This window comes from Scyliorhinus torazame, chromosome 18 (assembly GCF_047496885.1).
Source record: "Scyliorhinus torazame isolate Kashiwa2021f chromosome 18, sScyTor2.1, whole genome shotgun sequence".
In the NCBI taxonomy this organism is placed as follows: domain Eukaryota; kingdom Metazoa; phylum Chordata; class Chondrichthyes; order Carcharhiniformes; family Scyliorhinidae; genus Scyliorhinus; species Scyliorhinus torazame.
Genome location: NC_092724.1, coordinates 18,521,802 through 18,544,882, shown reverse-complemented (window position 1 = coordinate 18,544,882; position 23,081 = coordinate 18,521,802). Strand labels below are relative to the sequence as shown.

At 46.1% G+C, this 23,081-nt stretch overlaps 1 protein-coding gene across 1 annotated transcript in view; it reads right to left on the bottom strand.

Annotated features, from left to right (window-relative positions):
- The window catches only part of mef2b (myocyte enhancer factor 2b), a 149,225-nt gene extending 138,434 nt beyond the window's left edge, over positions 1–10,791 (bottom strand). The window contains exon 1 of the mRNA XM_072482287.1: positions 10,227–10,791. The gene's annotated coding sequence lies outside the window, so the exon portion shown is untranslated. The remainder of the gene's footprint in view (positions 1–10,226) is intronic.
- Between the last annotated feature and the right edge of the window lie 12,290 nt (positions 10,792–23,081).

The window sequence follows — 23,081 nt, the reverse complement described above, 5'->3', positions numbered from 1 at the left end:
ATGACTGCTCACTACAACAATCTTTTGTTAAATGGGTTTATGCAGTCCCAACCTAGGTCCCATTGGGTACAAGCCATCTGCACAAAGCATTCCTAAAACCACAATGTTGGTGCGAGTGCAGATGCCATAGGGTGTTGGAGGTTCGATGTGAACCAGAGATATACATGACATGGAAACAGTGTAGAGGGAGCTTTACTCTGTATCTAACCCCGTGCTGTACCTGTCCTGGGAGTGTTTGATGGGGACAGTGTAGAGGGAGCTTTACTCTGTATCTAATCCCGTGCTGTACCTGTCCTGGGAGTGTTTGATGGGGACAGTGTAGAGGGAGCTTTACTCTGTATCTAACCCCGTGCTGTACCTGTCCTGGGAGTGTTTGATGGGAACAGTGTAGAGGGAGCTTTACTCTGTATCTCACCCCGTGCTGTACCTGTCCTGAGAGTGTTTGATGGGAACAGTGCAGAGGGAGCTTTACTCTGTATCTAACCCCGTGCTCTACTTGTCCTGGGAGTATTTGGTGGGGACAGTATAGAGGGAGCTTTACAATGTATCTAACCCCATGCTCTACCTGCCCTGGGAGTGTTTGATGGGGACAGTGTAAAGGGAGCTTTACTCTGTATCTAACCCCGTGCTGTACCTGTCCTGGGAGTGTTTGATGGGGACAGTGCAGAGGGAGCTTTACTCTGTATCTAACCCTGTGCTGTACCTGTCCTGGGAGTGTTTGATGGGGACAGTGTAGAGGGAACTTTACTCTGTATCTAACCCCGTGCTGTATCTGTCCTGGGAATGTTTGATGGGGACAGTGCAGAGGGAGCTTTACTCTGTATCTAATCCTGTGCTACACTTCCTGGGAGTGTTTGATGCTGAACCCTATGTGAGAACATTTACAAACTAATTTAAATAGGTTCCGCACTTTATCACCATTTAGTTCAAAATCTTTCCAGTTTCGATCCCTCCATTTATCATCCGCTCTCGATTAGGCCAGCACCAATTACAGATTTAAATTTCATTCTGCCTTGACAGAACGTACTCGTACTTCGTTCGGTTGTACTCAATAAAACCTAGCTTCGCTGATCTACAAGGATTAGGGTTAGGGTTAACCCTGAATGGGCAAGATACCATACAGCCAGAAACTAAAATCACACAAAATTTACAGCACAGAAACAGGTAATTCGAATCAGATCCATCCTTCACACAAGCTTCCTCTGCATCCAACTCTTTATAAAGTAATGGATCGAGAGATCACTTTTCATCAATAGCTCACCTTGTCAAGTTTGGAGTTGATAGTAAAGATTTATTTTGAAAGTGCGAATCAAAGAATCACACACTGAAGGAGGCCATTCAGCCCGCAGTTACTGTGCCAGGTTTTTGATAGAGCTTCCCAATTAGTCTCACTCCTCTACTCTTCTCCCATTGCCTGCAAGTTTTTCCCGGTCAAGTATTTATCTAATTCCTGATCATAACACATAGCATCAACAAAAAAAAAAACCCTTTCTGCTCATCCCCTCCGATTCGTTTTGAGCGGCACGGTGGTTAGCACTGCTGCCTCACATTGCCAGGGACCCGGGTTCAATTCTGGCCTGGGGTGACTGTGTGGAGTTTGCACTCTGTCCCAGAGTGGGTTTCCTCCGGGTGCTCCGGTTTCCTCCCACAGTTCAAAGATGTATAGGTTTGGTGGATTGGCCACACTAAATTGTCTCTTAGTGCCCAGGTTATGGGGATAGGGCGGGGTAATGGGACTAGGTTGGGTGCACTTTCAGGGGGTTGGTGCAGACTCGATGGACCGTGTCAATGTAAAAGTGTCTGTGAAGGTCTCCTCCCTAGTTATCACTGACTGACAGCAATGGGCATTAATTCTTGCTGGAGTAACAGCGTCCGAGTGGCTACTTGTAATTAGTGATCTTGAATGGGGAGCATTAGTCAGTGGGTTTGTGCATCCAGGGCAGGAACATCCTAGCTAACATTTTCTCATCCATTTCTGCCCTCACCAATTTCCAGATGTGTGCACTTTCCCCTGGGAACCAGCAATAAGGTACATGGACCCTGGCTGACATCTCACCCAGTTCTTGCTCTGGGAGAAATCTGAAATGTTGAGACACAGGTCAACCCAGATCTAATTGAAAGGCAGAACAGACTTAAGGGACTGAATGCCATCCTCCTGTTCCTCTATTAGCAAAAATAATGAAAGCCAATCTGGTTCCAATCACAGATTTTGTTTTAAGCTTGCATTTGTGTAGCACCTTTCACAACCTCAGGGCATCCTGAGGAACTTCACGTTCAATGAAGTGCTTTTGGAAACACGGTCACTGTTGCAATGTTGGAAATAAGGGAGTCGACTTGTGCCCAACAAGAACCCATGAGCAGCAATGTGGTAATGACCAAATATTTATTTTTTAAAAGACCGGTTTGGTAGAGGGATAAACTTTGGCCAGGATACTCGAGATCGCTCCTGCTCTCAGAGACAGAGCCATGCGATATTTTACACCCGGGTGAAAGGTCAAACAGAACATTTTATTTAATGATGCACCTGCTGCCTTAGCTCATTCCAGGCATGCTGCCTATGGCTCAAAAGCATGAGTGCTATTGAAGCTGAGTGCACCTTATCTGGGTTTGAAAGTGACACCTTGGGTTCTGATTGAAACCCAGCGTGTAACTCTCCAGATTTAAAAAAAGTTTTAAACTTGAAATTAAAAATGAAAATCGCTTATTGTCACAAGTAGGCTTCAAATGAAGTTACTGTGAAAAGCCCCTAGTCGCCACATTCCGGCGCCTGTTCGGGGTATTTAGAGTACCCAATTCATTTTTTCCAATTAAGGGGCAATTTAGCGTGGCCAATCCACCTACCCTGCACATCTTTGAATTGTGGGGGTGAAGCCCACGCAAACACAGGGAGAATGTGCAAACTCCACACGGACACCACATGGACAGTGACCCAGAACAGGGATCGAACCTGGGACCTCGGTGCTAACCACTGTGCCACCGTGCTGCCCGCTCTCCAGATTTTCAGCCACTCTGAAAAGTAAATCCAGGGGGTGTGGTTCACGCCGTCACTGTGACGGGGCAGGCCTGACAGGGCCGGCAAGGCCAGTTCTACAGAGATCGAGGTGTCCGTCAGCACAGAAATTGACACACAGGATCCCCAACCCCCCCCCCCCAATCAGCATCAGGGGCTATTCTCCTCCCTCTCCCCTCCCCCCCCCCCCCCCTCCAACAAACATAACATGAACCCTGTACCCAATGGGGTTCCCCAGAGGGCCTGCCCTGGGCACTGCCAGGGTGGCACTGCCAATCTGTGCCAGGGCACTGCCCAGGCTTGTCCCTCTACCCCCAGGGACTACACTCACCTTTGCGCCCCGGGTGGATCTTCTTGACTCACGCTTTTCCAAACCTTTTATTTTTATTAAAATTTAGAATACCCAATTTTTTTTTCCAATTAAGGGGCAATTTAGCGTGGCCAATCCACCTAAACGAGGGGTATGGAAAACAGGAAAAGGTTGAGCTCGCTGTTTTCCCGATTCTCACAGGATTCCCTGCCCGCCACCGCGCTCGCTGACGGCTAACACAGGCTGAAAATCACCCCTCTTGTCTCTTGACGGATCACGATTGATGGTACAGTTCTCCGCTTCCTTCACTGACTGAGATGCTTAAACGTGACAACACCCAAAACAAAAGATGCCCCTGATCAAAGGCATTTAATCACAAAGTGCTAAACTTACATTAGCCGAGCATTCCGTTTATAACAATAATAATCTTTATTAGTGTCACAAGTAGGCTCACATTAATGCTGCAATGAAGTTGCTGTGAAAATCCCCCAGTCGCCACACTCCGGCGCCTGTTCAGATACGCTGGCTGAGAATTCAGAATGTCCGATTCACCTAACAAGCACGTCTTTCGGGCCTTGTGGGAGGAAACTGGAGAGCCCGGAGGAAACCCACTCAGGCACAGGGAGAACATGCAGACTCCGCACAGACAGTGACCCAAGCCAGGAATCGAACCTGGGACCCTGGCGCTGTGAAGCAACAGTGCCCAAGTCTCTAGTCGTTTTGAGAGATTCGTCTTCACCTTTCACCTTCCCACATGAGAGGATTAAAAGTAAAGCGAGATCCTGCATGTAAGAAAACAACCTCCCCATCGCACTTCGCTGGCTTTTTTAATTTAAAAAAACTTGCGTTTACATAATGCCAACGCAGTGACTCTCGCAACCTCCAAATCTTTACAACCAATGACGTACTTTTGAAAAGTAGTTTCTGTTGTAATGTAGAAAATGTAGGAGCCAATTTGCTGTTTGTTGGAGAGATATTGAGATAAATGTCCAGATAATTGGTTTCACTGAGACAGGCGGAGGGATGAATATTGGCCAGAGCACTGGGGAAAAGTCCCATGCCCTTTGTCAAAGAACACCTTGGGATTTTTTACATCTACCCAGGGGGCAGAGAGAATAATGGGGTTAACAGCACCTCTGACAGTGCAGCACTGCCTGAGTATTGCACTGGGAGTGACAGCCTAGATTATGTGCTGCTTGGGATTGTTTTTTTTAAAGCAGTCGCTGCTAATTTGCAGGCAAATTATCTGCAATCTTGCAGTCCCGTCTTTTATTAGGTCTCATTGCTGTTTTCCTTCTGTTTGGGTGGGACCTGTTAATAGGACACTTTTTAATTAAAAAAAGAGAAGGCCCACAGCCTGCATTTTTAAATTTATGCTAACAAATTTAGAGGTAATTGCATTTTGTTTCTTTCTCTGCATTCTCCAATCCTGCTCACAAACGCCCCTGGGTAACACACCCTTGCCTGCCCTTGCTCACTGAATCAGATCAACGCTCAGAATCTGACTGCACAGGTGGCTGTTCAACCCATTTTGCATACCCCAGGACCCTGATAAAGCTATCAAATCAGTCCCATTCACCTGCTATTTCCCCACAGCCATGTATTATCCCTTTTCAACTATATATCCAATTTCCTTTTGAAAGTTATTGCTGAAGCTACTTTCACAACCTTCTCAGATCACAACAGCTTGCTGCATTCAGGAAAAAAAATCCGACTTCACTCTCCTCTGTTTCTTTTCCACCAATTATTTCAACTCTCATGTCCTCCGGTTATCGACTCTCCTGCCAACCAAAATAATTTCTCGTTATTTACTATCAAAACCCCCCATGATTTTGAGCACATCTATCAAATCTCCTGCCTGCTCGGAGGAGAGCAACCCTGTCTTCACCAGCCTCTCCACACAACCTAATCTTCTCCAAGGCCTTACCGTTCTTGCTATGGTGCGGTGCCTAGAATTGGAGGCAATATGCCAGCTCAGTCCGAACCAGTCATTATCAAAGCTGGAGCATACCCTCCTTCCTTTTGTATTATTTGCCACAACTAATACAGCCCAGAATACCCTTGGATTGGCATCACCACCCACCCCAGTCTCTGCTGTAGTGAAGTAGGTGAGTGGGTGGCACCCGTATTACACCTTCAATACCCCCTCATCACAACAATACGGCCATGATTGAATTATGACATACATTGAACAATGCAGTGAACAGCGAATGCCAGCTCTTGGCATTACTGCACCACCCATTCATTAACCTACATGTGAAATCACCTGGTGAAAGAATTGCGCTGGTACAGCTGAATCCTGGAGAGAAAGTTCAAGACGGGCGGCATGGTAGCGCAGTGGTTAGCACTGTTGCCTCACAGCGCCAGGGACCCGGGTTCGATACCCGGCTTGGGTCATTGTCTGTGCGGAATCTGCACGTTCTCCCAGTGTCTGCGTGGGTTTCCTCCGGGTGCTACAGTTTCCTCCCACAATCCAAAGATGTGCAGGTTAGGTGGATTGGCCATGCTAAATTGCCCGTAGTGTCCAAAGGTTAGGTGGGGTTACTGGGTTCTGGGGAGAGGGTGGAAGTGTGGGCTTAAGTAGGGTGCTCGTTCAAGGGCCGGTGTCACTGATGGGCCGAATGGCCTCCTTCTGCACCGTAAATTTTATGACCTATGATTTATTTATTTTTTAAATTTAGAGGACGCAATTCAGTTTTTCTCATTAAAGGGGCAATTTAGCGTGGCCAATCCACCTACACTGCACATCTTTGGATTGTGGGGCAAAACCCATGCAAACATGGGGAGTATGTGCAAACTCCACACGGACAGTGACCCAGAGCCGGGATTGAACCTGGGACCTCGGCGTCGTCAGGCAGCAGGGCTAACCCACTGCGCTGCCCTGACCTATGATTATAACGGGGAGCTGCAGTCCACTTATGAAGCAAACAGGAAAGGGCCACAGGTAGCAGCAGTTAAAGGGGCAGCTGATTATGTCACACATACAGCCTTTCACGGAAAGCCAATCGACATTTACCCCCTTTCTCTCTTCCAGATGCTGAATGACCTGCTGCGTATTTCCATGATTTTATGGTTTATATTTCACATTTCCAGCATTTCAAGGCTGCCTTCTGCCTCAACTATTTTTTCAGATTTGTCAACAACTTTTGCCTTTGTAATTACAGGAAAAAAGAAAGACTCACATTTATGTAGTGCATTTCCTGACCTCCGGATATCCCAACGCGCTCTACAATGAAGTTCTTTTATCGTCTATTTACTATTGAATTGAGGGAAACACAAGAGGCCAATTTGTTCACAGAAGCAGCAATGGGATAAATAACCAGATAATCTGTGACTTTGACTGGGGGGATAAATGTTAACCGAGACAACCTGATGTTTCAAATAGTGTAATGGGATATTTCACATCAAGCTGTGGTGGGCAGAGGGGGCCTCAGTTTAACCAGTCAGAAAAGAGTGTCATCCTGGCTGACGTGCTCAGGTTTCTGGAGCTTTTCTCTGGCCGAGGTTTCTGCTGTGCCCTCGCTCAGCAGTGGTTTCATTATCACAGAATTCTTAGGGTGCAGAAGGAGGCCTTTTGGCTCACCATGGCTGCACCGATGAGCATCATAACTTTGAACAAAGAACAGTACAGCACAGGAACAGGCCCTTCGGCCCTCCACGCCTGTGCCGATCATGATGCCCTAACTATTAAAAAAAAACCTTTGGCCCTTACTCGGTCCATATCCCTCTATTTCCTCCCTATTCATGGGGCGATGCCTCTTAAATGTTGCTAATGTGCCTGCTTCCACCACATCCTCTGGCAGCACGTTCCAGGCACCCACCACTCTCTGTGTGAAAACCATGCCCTGCAAATCTCCCTTAAACTTTCCCCCTCTCACCTTGAATCTGTGGCCCCTTGTAATTGAAACTCCACCTTTGGAAAAAGCCCCAGACTATCCAGCCAATCTATGCCTCTCATAATTTTGTAGACCTCTATCTGGTCTCCCCTCCACCTCAGTCTTAGTGCCATTCCCCTACTTTTCCCCCAGAGCCCCTGCACACTGGGCAAATTTATCTGGCCTCCCCGCGGCATGTTTCTCGGCATAGGGAGGCAGCCTGCTATTGGCCAGCGGCGGAATCTCCTGGTCCCACCGCTGTCAATGCGATTTCCAACTGAATCCACCAAAGATCTCACTGTCATGAACAGCCGGAGGATCTCACCCATTATTTCTATTCAAGTAATCATCTAATGCCCTCTTGGATGCCTCGATTGAACCTGCCTCCACCACACCTCCAGACAGTGCATTCCAGACCTGAAGCACTCACTGTGTGAAAAAGTTTTTCTCACGTCACATTGGCTTCTTTTGCAAATCACTTTAAATCCGTACCCTCTCGTTCTCGATCTTTTACGAGTGGGAACAGTTTATCCCCATCTACTCTGTCCAGCCATTTCTTGATTTCGAACTTCTCTGTCAAATCTCCTCTTAGCCTTCTCTCCAAGGAGAACAGTCCCAGCCTCTCCAATCTATCCTCGTAACAGAAGTGTCTCATCCCGGGAACCATTCTTGAAACCTCTTCTGCACGCTCTCCAATACGTACACATCCTTCCTATAGTGTGGCACCCAGAACTGTACACAATATTCCAGTTGAGGTCTAACTAGGTTAGAGCTGGACTCAAACCATGGTCATCCGACACAGAGTGCTATCAACGGGGACACGGATTGTCTTCAGAAACATCTTGTGGGGATCTCTGAAAAATCATCACTTTGGGAGAATTTCCAGTCTCCCTTCTGATAATTTCCAGTCCCCCCCCCCCACAAAAAACCTCACCCGTGTATTATTATTGAGTCTGCAATTAATATTTCACTCCCAAGAAATATTTCTCGAGAACAGAATCATAGAATTTACAGTGTAGAAGGAGGCAATTCGGCCCATCAAGCCAGCACCGGCCCTTGGAAAGAGCAATATACACCTCAAAATTATTTTCCCGTTATTGTGAGTTCAGTGAAAACACCAGATACAGGTGAACACAGAATTTCGCCAATCTTCTGCCAAAGTAACATTGGCTGATGGAAGAACTCTGGGAGGAAATTTGCAGTGATAATTTATTTTTCAAAATTTCCCCCCTTTGTTTTGAGAGTGCCCACTCCTGCTTGGCGGGCACTCTGCCAGAGACGTTGGGCATCCTCTGATACCTTAGCTCAAATGGTCTTTCTTCATAAGTGAAGATAAGAAGTCAGTTCCGATAGGTTATTCATCTGCATACGGTTGCACTCAACTGGTATCACCTCACTTTCCAGACAGGTGGGAGAAAGAATATTGCTGAATTCACGCCTCCACTATCCAAGGAATTAAAGGCCCGTTATTACTAACTTGCTAAAATCAATTAACTCAATGCTGGGAAGCTCTGTACACCGCAAGAGACGGGTTGCATTCGATACTTAACTTTAAATAAAAATAGCAGGCCAAACAACATTGAAGAACACAAGATATTCAGGCAATGTCACTTCAACTGACAATAAAACTCAAGAGCACATCCAAAATTCAGCTGCCTCTGATTTAACTCACAGCAAGGCCTTTTCATCCATCACCTGTCTGCCTGACCTATATTGGCTCCCAGTCCAGCAATGTCTCATATCTAATCCTGTCATCCTCGTGTTCAAATTCCTTCATGGCCTCATCCCTTCCGATTTATGTAACCTCCTCCAGCCCTCCGGAGATCACTGCACTCTTTGAATGCTGCTCCCTTTTGCATCCTTGACTTTAATCTCTCCACTATTGGCAGTCGTGCCTGCAGTTGCCTGGGCCCTAAACTCTGAAATCCCCTCCCTAAACCTCCTTTAAGTCACTTCTTAAAACCAACCTCTTTGACCAAGCTTTCAATCATCTTTCCCTAATATCTCATTGCCAAATTGTGTCTCTTTACACCCCTGTGTTTGGCTTCATTTGACTATGTTAGAGGTGCTATATGAATTCAAGTTATTGTTGAAATTGGACAAAATGCTATTTAATCATAGCAGAAACTAATCGCTAAATGGGTAATCTATAGAGATAATGAACACCACCTTCAGATAGAGTATTTATAAATGGACTAAATGCATTCGTACAACGTCATATATAACCTCCCTTCTCCAATGCTATAGGCCTCTAGAGTTATGGAGAGGGCAAAATATAGGAATTGTTTTAAATTGCTCCAGTAAAGAGCCAACACAGACACAGGAGGCCGAATAGCCTCCCTATGCGCTGCAAGATTGTATGGTGCAAGATTTCACTTTCAATATCGGACTCGTTTAACTGATTTTCCTTTGAAAATGCCACCTGCACATCTTTCAAAATAAAGCGCAGTTCCGTATTTTGAAACGGGTTTGTAATCTGTCTCATTCGTTTTGCTTTTTTAAAAAAACTTGCATTTAACGGTGTTTGCCACATGGCTGTGAAGTGTCTCAAAGTACTTCACATCCAATCGATCACGGGGATACTGTGACTGCTATTACGTAGGAAAACACATCCATCGAGGACACAGCCTGATCGACAGGTAGTAATGACCCATTAATCTGTTTCGAGTGCTGTTGGGTGCGGGAGAAATGTTGGCCAGGACACCAGGAAAACTCCTTGCTCTTTTATCAATACGATGAGACCTTTAATGTCCACCTGAACTTTATATAGACAAGCTCTTGTTTTAATATCGCACCAAAATAACAGCACCTCCAACAATTATATCCCAATCTGTACAGTCCCGAACTCATGTTTGAACCCACAATCTTGGACTGACCAGAAGCAAATCTGAGCCACACTGATTGGCCCATATATATATATTTGTCCTGTAATACATCCTAATGACTTCTTACATATTTAATCTAATCAAATTACATGCTTAATGCATACAACACATAGATAGCTTTCTGCAATTCTGAAGACGCCACCGACCTGATACTGGAACCGATCTCCCAAAAATCCACTCCTCTGGCGATTCCTGATTTGAACTTCAACACAACAGAGCAATTCAGTCCGGGATGATTGAAAACTGGACACGTTTGTTGGAGAACCGGATTTGTTGTTTTTTTAAAAACTGTTGCTTTTCAAATGCACCGCCTCATTCTCCTTCAGGGGTTGGAACGCGATCTTGGCGCAGAGAATGTAAAGACTAAGTCAGTAGTAACACAGAAGAGGAGAGGAAGAGTGGGGGGCCGGGATGGGAAGCAAGAGGAAGGCGGCGAAGAGCACACAATTCTCTCTCAATGTGATACTGTACCGGAGATCCCAGGAGCTCTGACAGCCCCTGTCAATTACTGGAGTGCCAAGTGGCCGGCCTCATAACACTGTCCCCTCCCCGCCCCCTGACCTGCTCTTCAGCTGGTGGCCTTTTGGTTGCAATGTATTTGAAGTCGAATGAGAAGGGGCTCCTTTCTTTCTATCACACTTGTCTTGTCTCTCTGGCTGTGTCACTGATCAATGCCGCGGCCCCACGTGAGCCTCCAGCTGATGTGTTTGTTGCAAAAAAGTTCCTTCAGTTTCACGGCGGCCTCCGCCCACGTTCTATCATTAGCATACGCCTCCCCCCATTGGCCGCTAGGCTTCCTGTATCAATTTCCCTTCCAAGACCTGATTGGCCGCCTGCTCACCCTCTCTCCCTATTGGCCGGCGCGCCTGCCACTCAAATCCCGCCTGTCAATTAATTGCGGGGGAATAAAAACTGGAGCACTTTCTGGGTTTGGTTTCTGTCCCCCCCCTCGGGTGATTATTTTATATCTATGCACATATCAATTTTTGTATTTTGAATTGTTTCAATAATTTGGTCCAATTCTCCCTCTCCTCTCAAGCCTCCCTGTTTGCATCAATCAGCCGGACTTTGCGTTTGCATTTTGTGGCGCATTTATAAATGAATCTAATATTAAACAAAAAAGGGGGAGCAAATCCCAACACTGTCACTGACTCCAGCTTTTAGGGGCCGTGTCCAAATAAATCCAAAACAGCTGGTGAAAAGACAAGAAAAAGAGCAGGGGCAGCTTTAACTGCTCATCTCCATTTCTCGCTCTATTATATGTTTTTAAGTGGGGAGGCGCAGGATTACGAACGATGCACCCACGTCTTCTTTAATTTTCCGACCCCACCTTCATCCTGAAAGGTGTGTTGTGAGTGGTTTATTTGGAGACGCTCCCTTGCTTCATTGCACCCTCTCAACTCCATTTTAGCTCCCGTTTCAGCACTTCTGATAACAGATCTGTTTTTAAAAAAATATAAAACATGCACTTTATTCTGAGAAATCTTATGAATTAAAGGGATGAGCGTTGTGGTTTCGAACCTGTGACCTGATAGCCTTGCAGTACAGAGATTGTCGGTAAACCGAGATATATATCCTAGTTCTGGTCAATGCTGAACATCCTCCTGACACTATTTAAAGAGCAGAGATTTCTCTCAGTGCCTCAACTAACGCTCAGAAAAAGTATGCACAGTTTCGCAAACAATTCACTGAAAACTTTGTTCACTTCTGTTATATCTTCTGCAGCATAAACATGTTGACATTCTCCACCTTCCCTACTTCTGCAGTGTCATTGTGTTGGAAGTCAAGACTCATTGTAGCATCTCTTCTAAGTCATAGGCTTGGGGAAGAAGCAGGGCATGTGGAATTTGGGATAGTTCAAATACATTTTGGCCTGACTCTGTGCAGTAACATTTCTTCCCAGGTTCTCAGAATTGTTGAATGCCTCGCTCCTTCCAGCATTCCCTCCCTCGTCCAACCTCCAAGGTTTTAAATTTAAAAGCTTGCATTTCGACAGAACCTTTCATGACCAAAGGCCATACAAGCAATTTTCAGTCAATTAAATGCTTTCTTGAAATGTAGTTATTTGTATAATGTAGGAAACACAGAAGTGATTTTGTGCACAACAAGCTCCCACAACCAGAAATGTGATAATCATAGAATTTACAGAATTTACTGTCCATTCGGCCCATCGAGTCTGCACCAGCCCCTGGGACGAGCACCCCACTAAAGCCCAAACCTCCACCCTATCCCCATAACCCAGTAACCCCACCCAAACGTTTTGCGCACTAAGGGCAATTTAGCATAGCCAATCCACCTAACCTGCACATCTTGAACTGTGGGAGGAAACCGGAGCACCCGGAGGAAACCCACGCAGACACGTGCAGACTCTGCACAGACAGTGACCCAAGCCGGGAATCGAACCTGGGACCCTAAAGCTGTGAAGCAACAGTGCTAACCACTGTGCTACCGTGCCACCCCTGACTGGCTACTTTTTTCTTGTTGATGTTGGTCAAAGGATAAATATCATCAGGGACACCAGGGATGACTCCCCTGCTAATCTTCAAAATAGTGCCATGGAATCTTTTACGCCCACCCGAGAGAGCAGACGGTTAAATGTCTCATGTGAAAGACAGTACATCTGATAGTGCAGCACTCTCTCAGTTCTGCCCTGGGTGTGTCAGCATATAATCTTGTGCTCAAATCCACAAAGTGGGACTTAAACCCACAACATTCTGACTCACAGGAAAAAGTGCCACCAACTAAGCTAAGGCCGATACTACTAAAATAACCCTGGTGTCATGTAATCATGATTTCAAAATACCAACGATTCCATCCTTTCCAAAATTGGTGGTAGTTCCTCTGCGAGTTTAGGCATTTCATTTGTGTTATTCAATACTGTCTTTCCCTGCCTGTAAATAAGATGCCTCACTGTGGTGATGTCCCACTATTGTGCTACTTTAATCCCTGAACGTTAATCTTTATTATAGAACCATCCGTTATGGCAATACAAGATGATATTATCCTAAACATAGATTTAGGGGCTTTCCTGCCCTAGTGACGTATGAGGTAGACAAAACATGTCTGTTTCCATTTCTAGTTGCTTCTGGAACAGGTCACTCAGGACATCTCCAGAGATTCTCGCTTGAGCAGTGCCACGCTGCATCGGGTATGGCTGACCTGGAGACATTCCTGTCCCTACTAGCTGCCACAGCCAGTATTGGAAGGATTTACAGGTTGGTAATTAACCTGTTTGGCCACTTTATGAATGCATCTTCTGCGGCCATCAAAGGTCCAGGAGTGGGATTTCAACCCAGGGTTTCTGGCTCAGAGGCAGGGACACTATCCACTGCATCACAAAACCTCTGCTTATTATCCTAACCATAGAATTCTTACAGTGCTATTTGGGCCATCGAGTCTACACTGATCCTCTGAAAGAGCACCCTACCTAGGTCCACACCCAGCCCTATGTTGATAACCACACCTCACCTGCGATCTTTGGACACTAAGGGGAAATTTAGCATGGCCAATCCACCTAACCTGCACATCTTGGGACTGTTGAGGGAACCCGGAGCACCCAAGGGAAACCCATGCACACACAGGGAGAAAGTGCAAACTTCACACAGACAGGCACCCAAGGCCGGGCTGGAACCCAGGGCTCTGGCGCTGTGAGGCAGCGGTGCTAACCATTGTGCCACCACGCCACTCAATGGATCTGTAAATAGATCTTGACATTCTTCATTTAAAAAACATAAACATGTTAAAAATAGGAGTCGGCCATTCATAGAATTTACAGTGCAGAAGGAGACCATTCGGCCCATTGTGTCTGCACCGGCCCTTGGAAAGAGCACCACTTAAGCCCACACCTCCATCCTGTCCCCGTAACCTCACCTGACCTTTTGGACACTAAGGGCAATTTATCATGGCCAATCCACCTAACCTGCACATCTTTGGACTGTGGGAGGAAACCGGAGCACCCGGAGGAAACCCACGCAGACATGGGGAGAACATGCAGACTCCGCAGAGACAGTGACCCAAGCTGGAAATCGAACCTGGGTCCCTGGAGCTGTGCTAACCACTATGCCACCGATGCCCGTCTAACCTAAAACCTTCCACACTTCCGGAGTCTGTATCCCACTATTCCCATCCTATTCATGTATTTGTTAAGACGCCCCTTAAACGTCACTATCGTACCTGCTTCTACCACCTCCTCCGGCAGCTAGTTTCAGGCACCCACTAACCTCTGTGTAAAAAACTTGCCTTGTACATTTCCTCTAAACTTTACCCCTCGCACCTTAAACCTATGCCCCCGAGAAATTGACTCTTCCACCCTGGGAAAAAGCTTCTGACTATCCACTCTGCCCAAGCCTCTCTTAATTCTGTAGACTTCTATCAGGTCGCCCCTCAACCTCCGCCGTTCCAGTGAGAACAAACCAAGTTTATCCAGTCTCTCCTCATAGCTAATACCCTACATACCAGGCAACACCCTGATAAATCTCTTCTGTGCCCCCTCCAAAGCCTCCACATCCTTCTGGTAGCTTGCTGAACACTATATTCCAAGTGTGGCCTAACTAATGTTTTATACAGCTGCAGCATGACTTGCCAATTTTTATATTTAATGCCCCAGCCGATGAAGGCAAGCATGCTGTATGCCTTCTTGACTACCTTCTACATCTCTGTTGCCACTTTCAGTGACCTGGGGACCTGTTCACCTAGATCCCTCTGCCTGTCAATACTCTTTAAAAAAAATTTAGAGTACCCAATTCAATTTTTTTCAATTAAGGAGCAATTTAATGTGGCCAATCCACCTACCCTGCACATCTTTGGGTTGTGGGGGCAAAACCCACGCAAACACGGGGAGAATGTGCAAACTCTACATGGACAGTCACCCAGAGCCGGGATCTCGGCGCCGTGAGCAGCAGTGCTAACCCACTGCGCCACTGTGCTGCCCTGTCAATACTCTTAAGGGTTCTGCCATTTACAGTATATTTCCCACCTGTACTAGACCTTCCAAAATGCATTACCTCACATTTGTCCGGATTAAACTCCATCTGCCATCACACCGCCCAAGTCTCCAACCGATCTATATCCTGCTGTATTCTCTGACAGTCCTCATCGTTATCCGCAATTCCACAAACCCTTGTGTCGTCCGCAAACTTACTAATTAGACCAGTTACATTTCCCTCCAAATCACAGCAAAGGTCCCAACACTGATCCCTGCAGAACACCATTAGTCATGGCATTCCATTCAGAAAAGCACCCTTTCACTGCTATCCTCTGTCTTCTGTGACCATTCTGTATCCATCTTGCCAGCTCATCTCTGATCCCATGTGGCTTCACCTTCTATACCAGTCTGCCATGAGGGTTCTTACTGAAAAGCCTTACTGAAGTCCATGTAGACATCATACACTGCCCTACCATCATCAATCACCTTCGTCACTTCCTCAAAAATCTCGATCAAGTTAGTGAGACACAACCTCCCCTTCACAAAACCATGCTGCCTCTCGTTAATACGTCCACTTGCTTCCAACTGGGAGTAAATCTTGTCTTGAAGAATCCTCTACAATAATTTCCCTGCCACTGATGTAAGGCTCACCGGCCTGTAATTTCCTGGATTACCCTTGCTACCCTTCTTAAATAAAGGAACAATATTAGCTAATTTCCAGTCCGCTGGGACCTCACCTGTAGCCAGTGAGGATACAATGATTTCTGGCAAGGTCCCAGCAACTTCCTCCCTTCCCTCCTTCAGTATTCTGGGGTAGATCCCATTAGGCCCTGGGGATTTATCTACCTTAATGTTTTTCAAGACGCCCAACAGCTCCTCCTTTTTGATCTCAATGCAACCCAGACTATCTACACACCTTTCCCCAGACTCATCACCCACCAAGTCCTTCTCTTTGGTGAATACTGATGTAAAGTACTCATTTAGTATCTCGCCCATTTCCTCTGGCTCCACACATAGATTCCCTCCCCTATCCTTGAATGGGCCAATCCTTTCCTGGCTACCCTCTTGCTCTTTATATATGTATAAAAAGCGTTGGTATTTTCCTTAATCCTGTTTGTCAATGACTTTTCGTCCTTTAAGTCCTGCTGACTCCTTGCTTAAGTTCCTTCCTATTTTCCTTATATTCCTCACGAGCCTCGTCTGTTCTTGGCCTTCTAGCCCTTACAAATGCTCCCTTTTTCTTTTGGACTATGCTCACAATATCCCTCATTATCCAAGGTTCCCGAAACTTGCCATACTTATCCTTCTTCCTCATAGGAACATGCCAGTCCTGAATTCCTATCAATTGACATTTCAAAGACTTCCACATGCCAGGTGTTGATTTACCCTCAAACATTCCCCTAATATTCTTCAGTTCCTGCCTAATATTGTTAAACTTAGCCTTCCCTCAATTTAGCACCTTCAACCGAGGACTACTCTTATCTTTATCCTACAGTACCTTAAAACTTATTGAATATGGTCACTGTTCCCAAAATGCTCCCCTACTGAAACTTCGACCACCTGGCTAGGCTCATTCCCAATACCAGGCCCAGTACGGCCTCTTCCCTAGTTGGACAATTGACATATTGTTTCATGAAGCCCTCCTGGACGCTCCTTATAAACTCTGCCCCATCCAAGCCCCTAGCACTAAATGAGTCTTAATCAAAGATCCACAACTTTTTGAGTGAAGAAATTGCCACTCATCTCAGTCCCAAATGGCTGATCCCTAATTCTAATACTGTGATCAACGATCTCTGTAAGCTGTGCAGCCTGTCAATCTCCCCATGCTGGCCACGTACAAGCTGGTCTGTGGATCTGCAGCCCCTCAAAATAAATTAATGGGTTCATGTACTTAACAAAGCACCCGTGTGCTACAACAAAGAAAGGGCATTCAAATGGTCATTGGATAGACATATGGACGATAAGGGAATAGTGTAGATGGGCTTTAGAGTGGTTTCACAGGTCGGCGCAACATCGAGGTCTGAAGGGCCTGTACTGCGCTGTAATGTTCTGTGTTCTATGAAACATTGACCGTGAGCCCCCAAGATCTCCGTGATGTGGGCTGGGGGTTGTTAGACTGCAGCCCTTTAAAGAAGGCACCCCGATCTGTTTGGAGCCAGTTCCCAGCTCTAAGAACCCCCACCAGTGATGGCATAAACCACGCCTATTCACTTTATTTTGGCAAAGAGGCTCAAAATTCCTTGAGAAATCCCGCCGACATTCGCACTGTTTTTCTCACCAGAACTGACACTTAGCCATTTTTTGGTAAGGTTCCACCCAGTATCTTGTTTCCTCCATCAAAGCCCTTCATGTTTTTAAAATCTCTATTACATCTTCCCTTAACCTTCCCTGCCCTGAGGAGAACACTCCAAGTTTCTCCAACCTCTCCGAATGTGTCATCGAATCACAATGGAAAATGCAGGTGTCGACCCCACTACCGCCCATTTGCAAAGGGAGCACTCTACCATTTGAGCTAATTCTCCAGCACCAAGGATGAAAATCCTGCAGTCTGGATTCCACGTCCATGTGGGTCGTCTTGCCCCATGCGCCCAAAGATGCCTGGATCCAGAATTGGCCTGTTCAGTCATATGAAGACCTATGACAGAAACTCGTGCTCCTGAATAGGTTTCGTCCTGAAATTGAGGAGCAGCCGCCACTATCAATCATCATAATGTTCCAAAAGTCAAGAAAATATAGAGCCTTTGCTAACTTCAATGTGACCAAAATGCAGGGTGGGGGGGGTGGGGGTGGGGGGGAACAATCTTCAGTTAGAAGCATTTGTCTTCCTTATCCTTTGGTGTGACAGGTATGTTCGCAGCAACAATGCTGGTACAGTGAGTTTGTGAACTGTACTTTCACCTCTGGGACCATGGCTGTCAATCAAAACAGCAATTGGACAACAGAAGCACTAATTGGCAATCTCATTGAGAAAGGCCACAAAGGCAGCTGGTGTGGGAAATGGAAAGAAAATTAACGCTGGTTCAGTAGCTAAACCCTCGTCTGGTTGTGTAGTCAAGGGAGGTCCCAAAGGAAGCTCAGTCCTTTAAGCTTGAGGAGTGTTTTGCGTGTTATCTGTATCTTGTTGCAATGATGCAGAGGTCAGGCTAATCCGAATGAATGATGAACACCTTGACAAAACTGCAGCAAAGGCAAAAGGAGTTACCCCAGTGCCTCAATTGCTGATCCTGACCTTAACGGATGGCCACATTTGTGCTCTTCACAAAGAGTGACTGGACGACAATTATAGCTGGGCATCCTGGCTGATTGCTTTCTCCTTTTCTGTGTTGAATGAGACATTATGGTTGTAAACAGTCTGGTTCAGCCTGAGACCATGATCTTGGAGCAGATTGGAATCAATGGCCAGGGCACATATTTTTTTGTGGTGGGTTGGGGTGGGGATAGGCGGACGGAATGCCTTCTGTCCCCCGAATATTTCACTGGGGGAAACTTCAGCTCAATCAAGGGCGTCACAGAGGGAACGGAGGTTGGAGTTGGTGACAGTAGTTTTTAAAAAAAAGGGGGGGGGTGCGGTACACGAGGGCATCGATTCATTTGTCAGCGAACCTAAAGGCCAGGATGGGAAGTTGGGTGGTCAATAATTTAATAGGGATGGCGTCAAGGGAGCATGAGATGGGTCTCATAGACAATGCACGCTTGCCCATCTCAAGACGAAGGCAGGTATAAAAGGGAAAACTGAAATGGGCAGCATTGCCAAGGTGAAGAATCTAAGCAAAGGGCTCCTGATACTTAATGGAAAAGCAGATGGTACAGTGACACAATCAGTTGGCACGGTGATATGATTGCATAATTAACAACACCCACAGTTATGAAGTTTTAATTTTTCAAAAAATATGTAAATTATGTGAGTAGAGAGTGGCAAGAACAACAACTTGCATTTCAAGGGAGCTTTGCCAACCAAAATTTGTCATCAAGCTACATGAGGAGACATCAGGACAGGTGACCAAAAGTTTGATGGCAGAGGTGGGGTTTTAAGGAGCATCTTAAAGAAGGAGAGAGAGTTGGAGAGGTGGAGAGGGGTAGGGAAGAATTTCCAGAGCGTAACACCTTGATAGCTGATGGCACAATGGGGGTGCTCAAGAGGCCAGAAATCTCAGAGTGTTGTAGGACTGGTTGCACCACAGAACACGACCATTCAGTCCATTGCGTCCTTGCCGGTTCTCTGTAGAGAAATCTAATCAGTCCCTTTCCCCTGCCCCAGACAGCAGAAATACGTAAGAACCTACTTCGGGCCACAGCGCAGATCTGAGAAGAGTTTTTTTTTAAATGAGAAAGTAATAATCAGATGATGTCAAATTTGGTCTTTGTAAATCTTGCAGGTTATAGGAAAGAGGCCAGCTGAGGGAAGTGAGGATGTCCTGATCTGGGAAAGAATTAGTTGTAGCAGGAGACAGTTTGCTGAATCTTGAATTTGAAACAGTGCAGTCGCAGGGAAGTGGCAGAGAATTTAGATGAGAAGAATATGGCAAGAACACTCCCACACACAGATTGCAATCTTCACATGACACAGGGACCAAACAAGAGAGAGCATGACCTCTGAACTAGGGCCAAGGAAATGCAAGCCAGACTGAGGAGGCCCCAGAGGTCATGGGGGTGAGATGGAGAGATATTGGGCACAGGAGATTTTGACCAAGATTTCCATATGTAGATTAGCTATGACGGATGCATAAGAATAACATTTAATGAAAATGCATTGAGTTAACGGCTTAGCATGCTCAAGAGCAGCTGCATATTTTTACAATCTGGCTGCTGTTATTCTCAAACCAATAGATTCTTATTTTGTGTAATGTTAAAGGTTATGGGACTAAGGTGAGCTGTTGCAGTTCAGATCAGTCATGTCCACAAGTGAATGGCGGGCGGAACAGACTCTGGGATCTGATGACCAGAATCCTGAGTACAAGGTCCCCCATCCATGGTTCAATTGTGGATGTAATTAGTAACATTTAGGGAATGACAGTGACGTGGTGGTAATGTCAGCGGATGGGTAACCTAGAGGCTCGGGCTAATACCCTAATGGGCTCTTTGACTATGACCTGCTGTCACCCCGTCTTCACACATGTGCTCTCTCTAGAAGGAGCCATGGATTTGCAATGGGGATTTGGAATCCTTTCTGAGGTTTTCTAATGAAAACCCACAGTCGCTGGACATCTGAATTAAATTATAAAATGCTAGAAGGCCGTGTTAGCTTCTAAAAATTGGAGAAAAGACGGTGTAATATCTTTAGCACAGGTCTATTATAAGGTCCGGAAAGGAGTCAACACCAAGCCCAGCATGAAAAAGATTTAATGCAACTGAACAAGAGTACAGAGCAGCTACTCTACTACAGTAGCCAGCTCACAGTTCATGGCCCTCTGGTATTATACAGGATGTAGAAGGCCCAGCCCCTCAGTGAGGAGTGCATATTCCCCATCCCCCAGTCTCACAAGTGTCCCATGATTTGCTTAATGTTTCATTAGTGTCCCATGATCTGCTTAACCCCGGCTATGCCAGGGAGCTGGATTCTCCGTCCCACCGCACCACATTTTTGTTTCACCTTGCCGGCGGGATGCTCCATTACGCCGGCAGGTCAATGGGGTTTTCCATTGTGGGGCAGCCCCATGCCGTCGGGAAAGCCCCCAGGCTGCCGGCAGCACGGAGCATCCCGCCAGCGGAGAATTCAGCCCAGGATCTTTAATTTTCCCTCTGACTTCCCAACTCTCCTCTGCTGAATCCATCTTTCACTTTTCCAACTCTGGTGACAGTCCCTCCCCTAACCCTCTGTCCCCCTTCGGCAACAAATTTCATGTCGTCATGGCAATAATCGCCACAACGCTCCTTCACCCCATCTACCTCTTTCACATATCATCAGAGCCTCTTCAAAACCTGACTTTAATTGGTAACTTCCTGTAAGCACTTCTTTATTGAGTGACCATCTCCCTTCTTTCGCTCTCCTGCCCGGAATCTTGTTCTCCAATGAATGGCCACCTCTTTCCTTTCAGTCACTCCCCCTAACTCTGCCGCACCTGTAAATAACCATTGTTTCTTCTCTCTCGTGCGGGTGTATCGCAACATGTTTGAATTTGTTAAAGACATCGGAGAAACATAGGCAGTTGTCAAAACTGGAGACCTGCGAGTGGATCTAGTCCTCAGAAATCATTTAGACATTGACAGAGCTTCCGTGCAGTTTTGCGACTTCGCCATCTCTCGTCTTTAGTCCCAAACCAGCCTTGAGCAAGGTTAAGACAAGCTAACACAGCACAAACCATGGATTGAACCTGTGACCTTCCTGCTCTACTGTGTCTCAGTTCCAACTCAAACTGTCACCTTGTTTTGTCCCCTTAATTCCTTTTGGATGACACGATCCTGCTCAGGCTAGACCTCAACATCTGACTATGTTGTTGATGTCAGTGTTGAAATCTGTGGTGGTCCAGACTGTAGCGTTTAGTTTTCTGAAGGCGTAATCTCAGCAACAGAAACTCAAGGGTTGCAGGAGAAGGTCCAATGCCACCTTGTCAAGGCCACTAAGGGTGAACTTGAATACATCCCTTGCCAACGATGCCCACATGCTCAGAACAACAGTTTTATCAAGTCATAGCAAAACGCTCCATTCCCGTTCTAATGGGTGTTCAAGGTTGCAAAATTTGATGAGGTTTCCAAAAGATCAGTGCACTCAGAGGATGCCCAACTGCTTCAAGAGCAGAGTAGCGATGTGCTGGATCTCAGCTTGCCACCTTCACCCCGATTCCCAAAGACCTATGGCATTGTCAGCAGCATCTCGGTGAACCAGGGTTTCCAACTCTGCGATGGACATAATCGTGGAGGCTTCTTCACATGGCATCCCTCAGTACTCTTGCCATTGGTTGACTGACAGTCTATCTTTGAGAGGCCCAGCTCCCGTAGCCAACGGGAAAGCAAAAAGATTCTTCACTATCTGATTGGGTGATTCTTGTCTGACACCAACAGCATTTCCCCTCTCATGTCTGATATTTTTGTAACTAAAAAACAAAACGTTCAAAGACTTTTCTTGCAAAGCATAATTTTTATTGCCCCTTTCATCTTTCTATTTAACCCAAGCCTCCCTGGGTGATCTCCTTTACTTTCTGACCTCCCACACCTTCAGCACGCACTGACAGAACAGCATTAACAAGACTCTGCGGGTTGGTCTTATCTTCCAACCTGAGTGCTTAGTCCAGGGGACCTGAGGGAAAATGGGCAGAAGGAAGCATAGGCACAGGAGGAGGTCACAAAGAGCAGGAGCAAGCTATTCAGTTTCTCAAGTCCGCCCCACCATTCAATAAGATCATGGCTAATCTCCTGATTCAACACCACCCTCCCGCACAATCCCGTGTACCTTGAATCCCTTGGCATCCAACACTTTATCAATTTATGTCTTGAATATACTCAGTGACGGAAAATCCACATCCCCCGGGAGTCGAAAGTTTCAGTCCTTTGAATGAAGAAATTTCTCCTCATCTCAATCCTAAATAACTGATTCCTTGTTATGAAATAAAATGTTATTTGTTTCAAATCGATCACCTCAAGCTCCCCTAAACTTGAAGGAAAACAGGCCAATCTCTCCTTGGAAAACAATTTCCTCATCCCAAGAATTTATCTCGTAATTGAGTACAATTCTGCTGTTGCTGATTGTCCACAGTGTCTCATGGATGCCCAGTCCTGAGTTGCTAAATCTGTTCAAAATCTATCCCATTTAGCTTACAGCGGTAGTGCCACACAACACGATGTAGGTAATCTTCGGTGTAAAGACGGGACTTTATCTCCACAAGGACTGTATGGCTGTCACTCCACCAATAATGTCATGGACAGATGCCTCTGTGACAGGCAGATTAGTGAGGATGAGGTCAATAGGTTTTTCCCTCTTGTTAGTTCTCTCACCACCTGCCACAGACCTAGTCTAGCATCTATGTCCTTTAGGACCCGGCCAGCTTGGTCAGTAGTGATGCTACTGAGCCACTCTTGGTGATGGACATTGAAGTCCCCACCCAGAGTACATGCTGTTCCCTTGCCACCCTCAGAGCTTCCT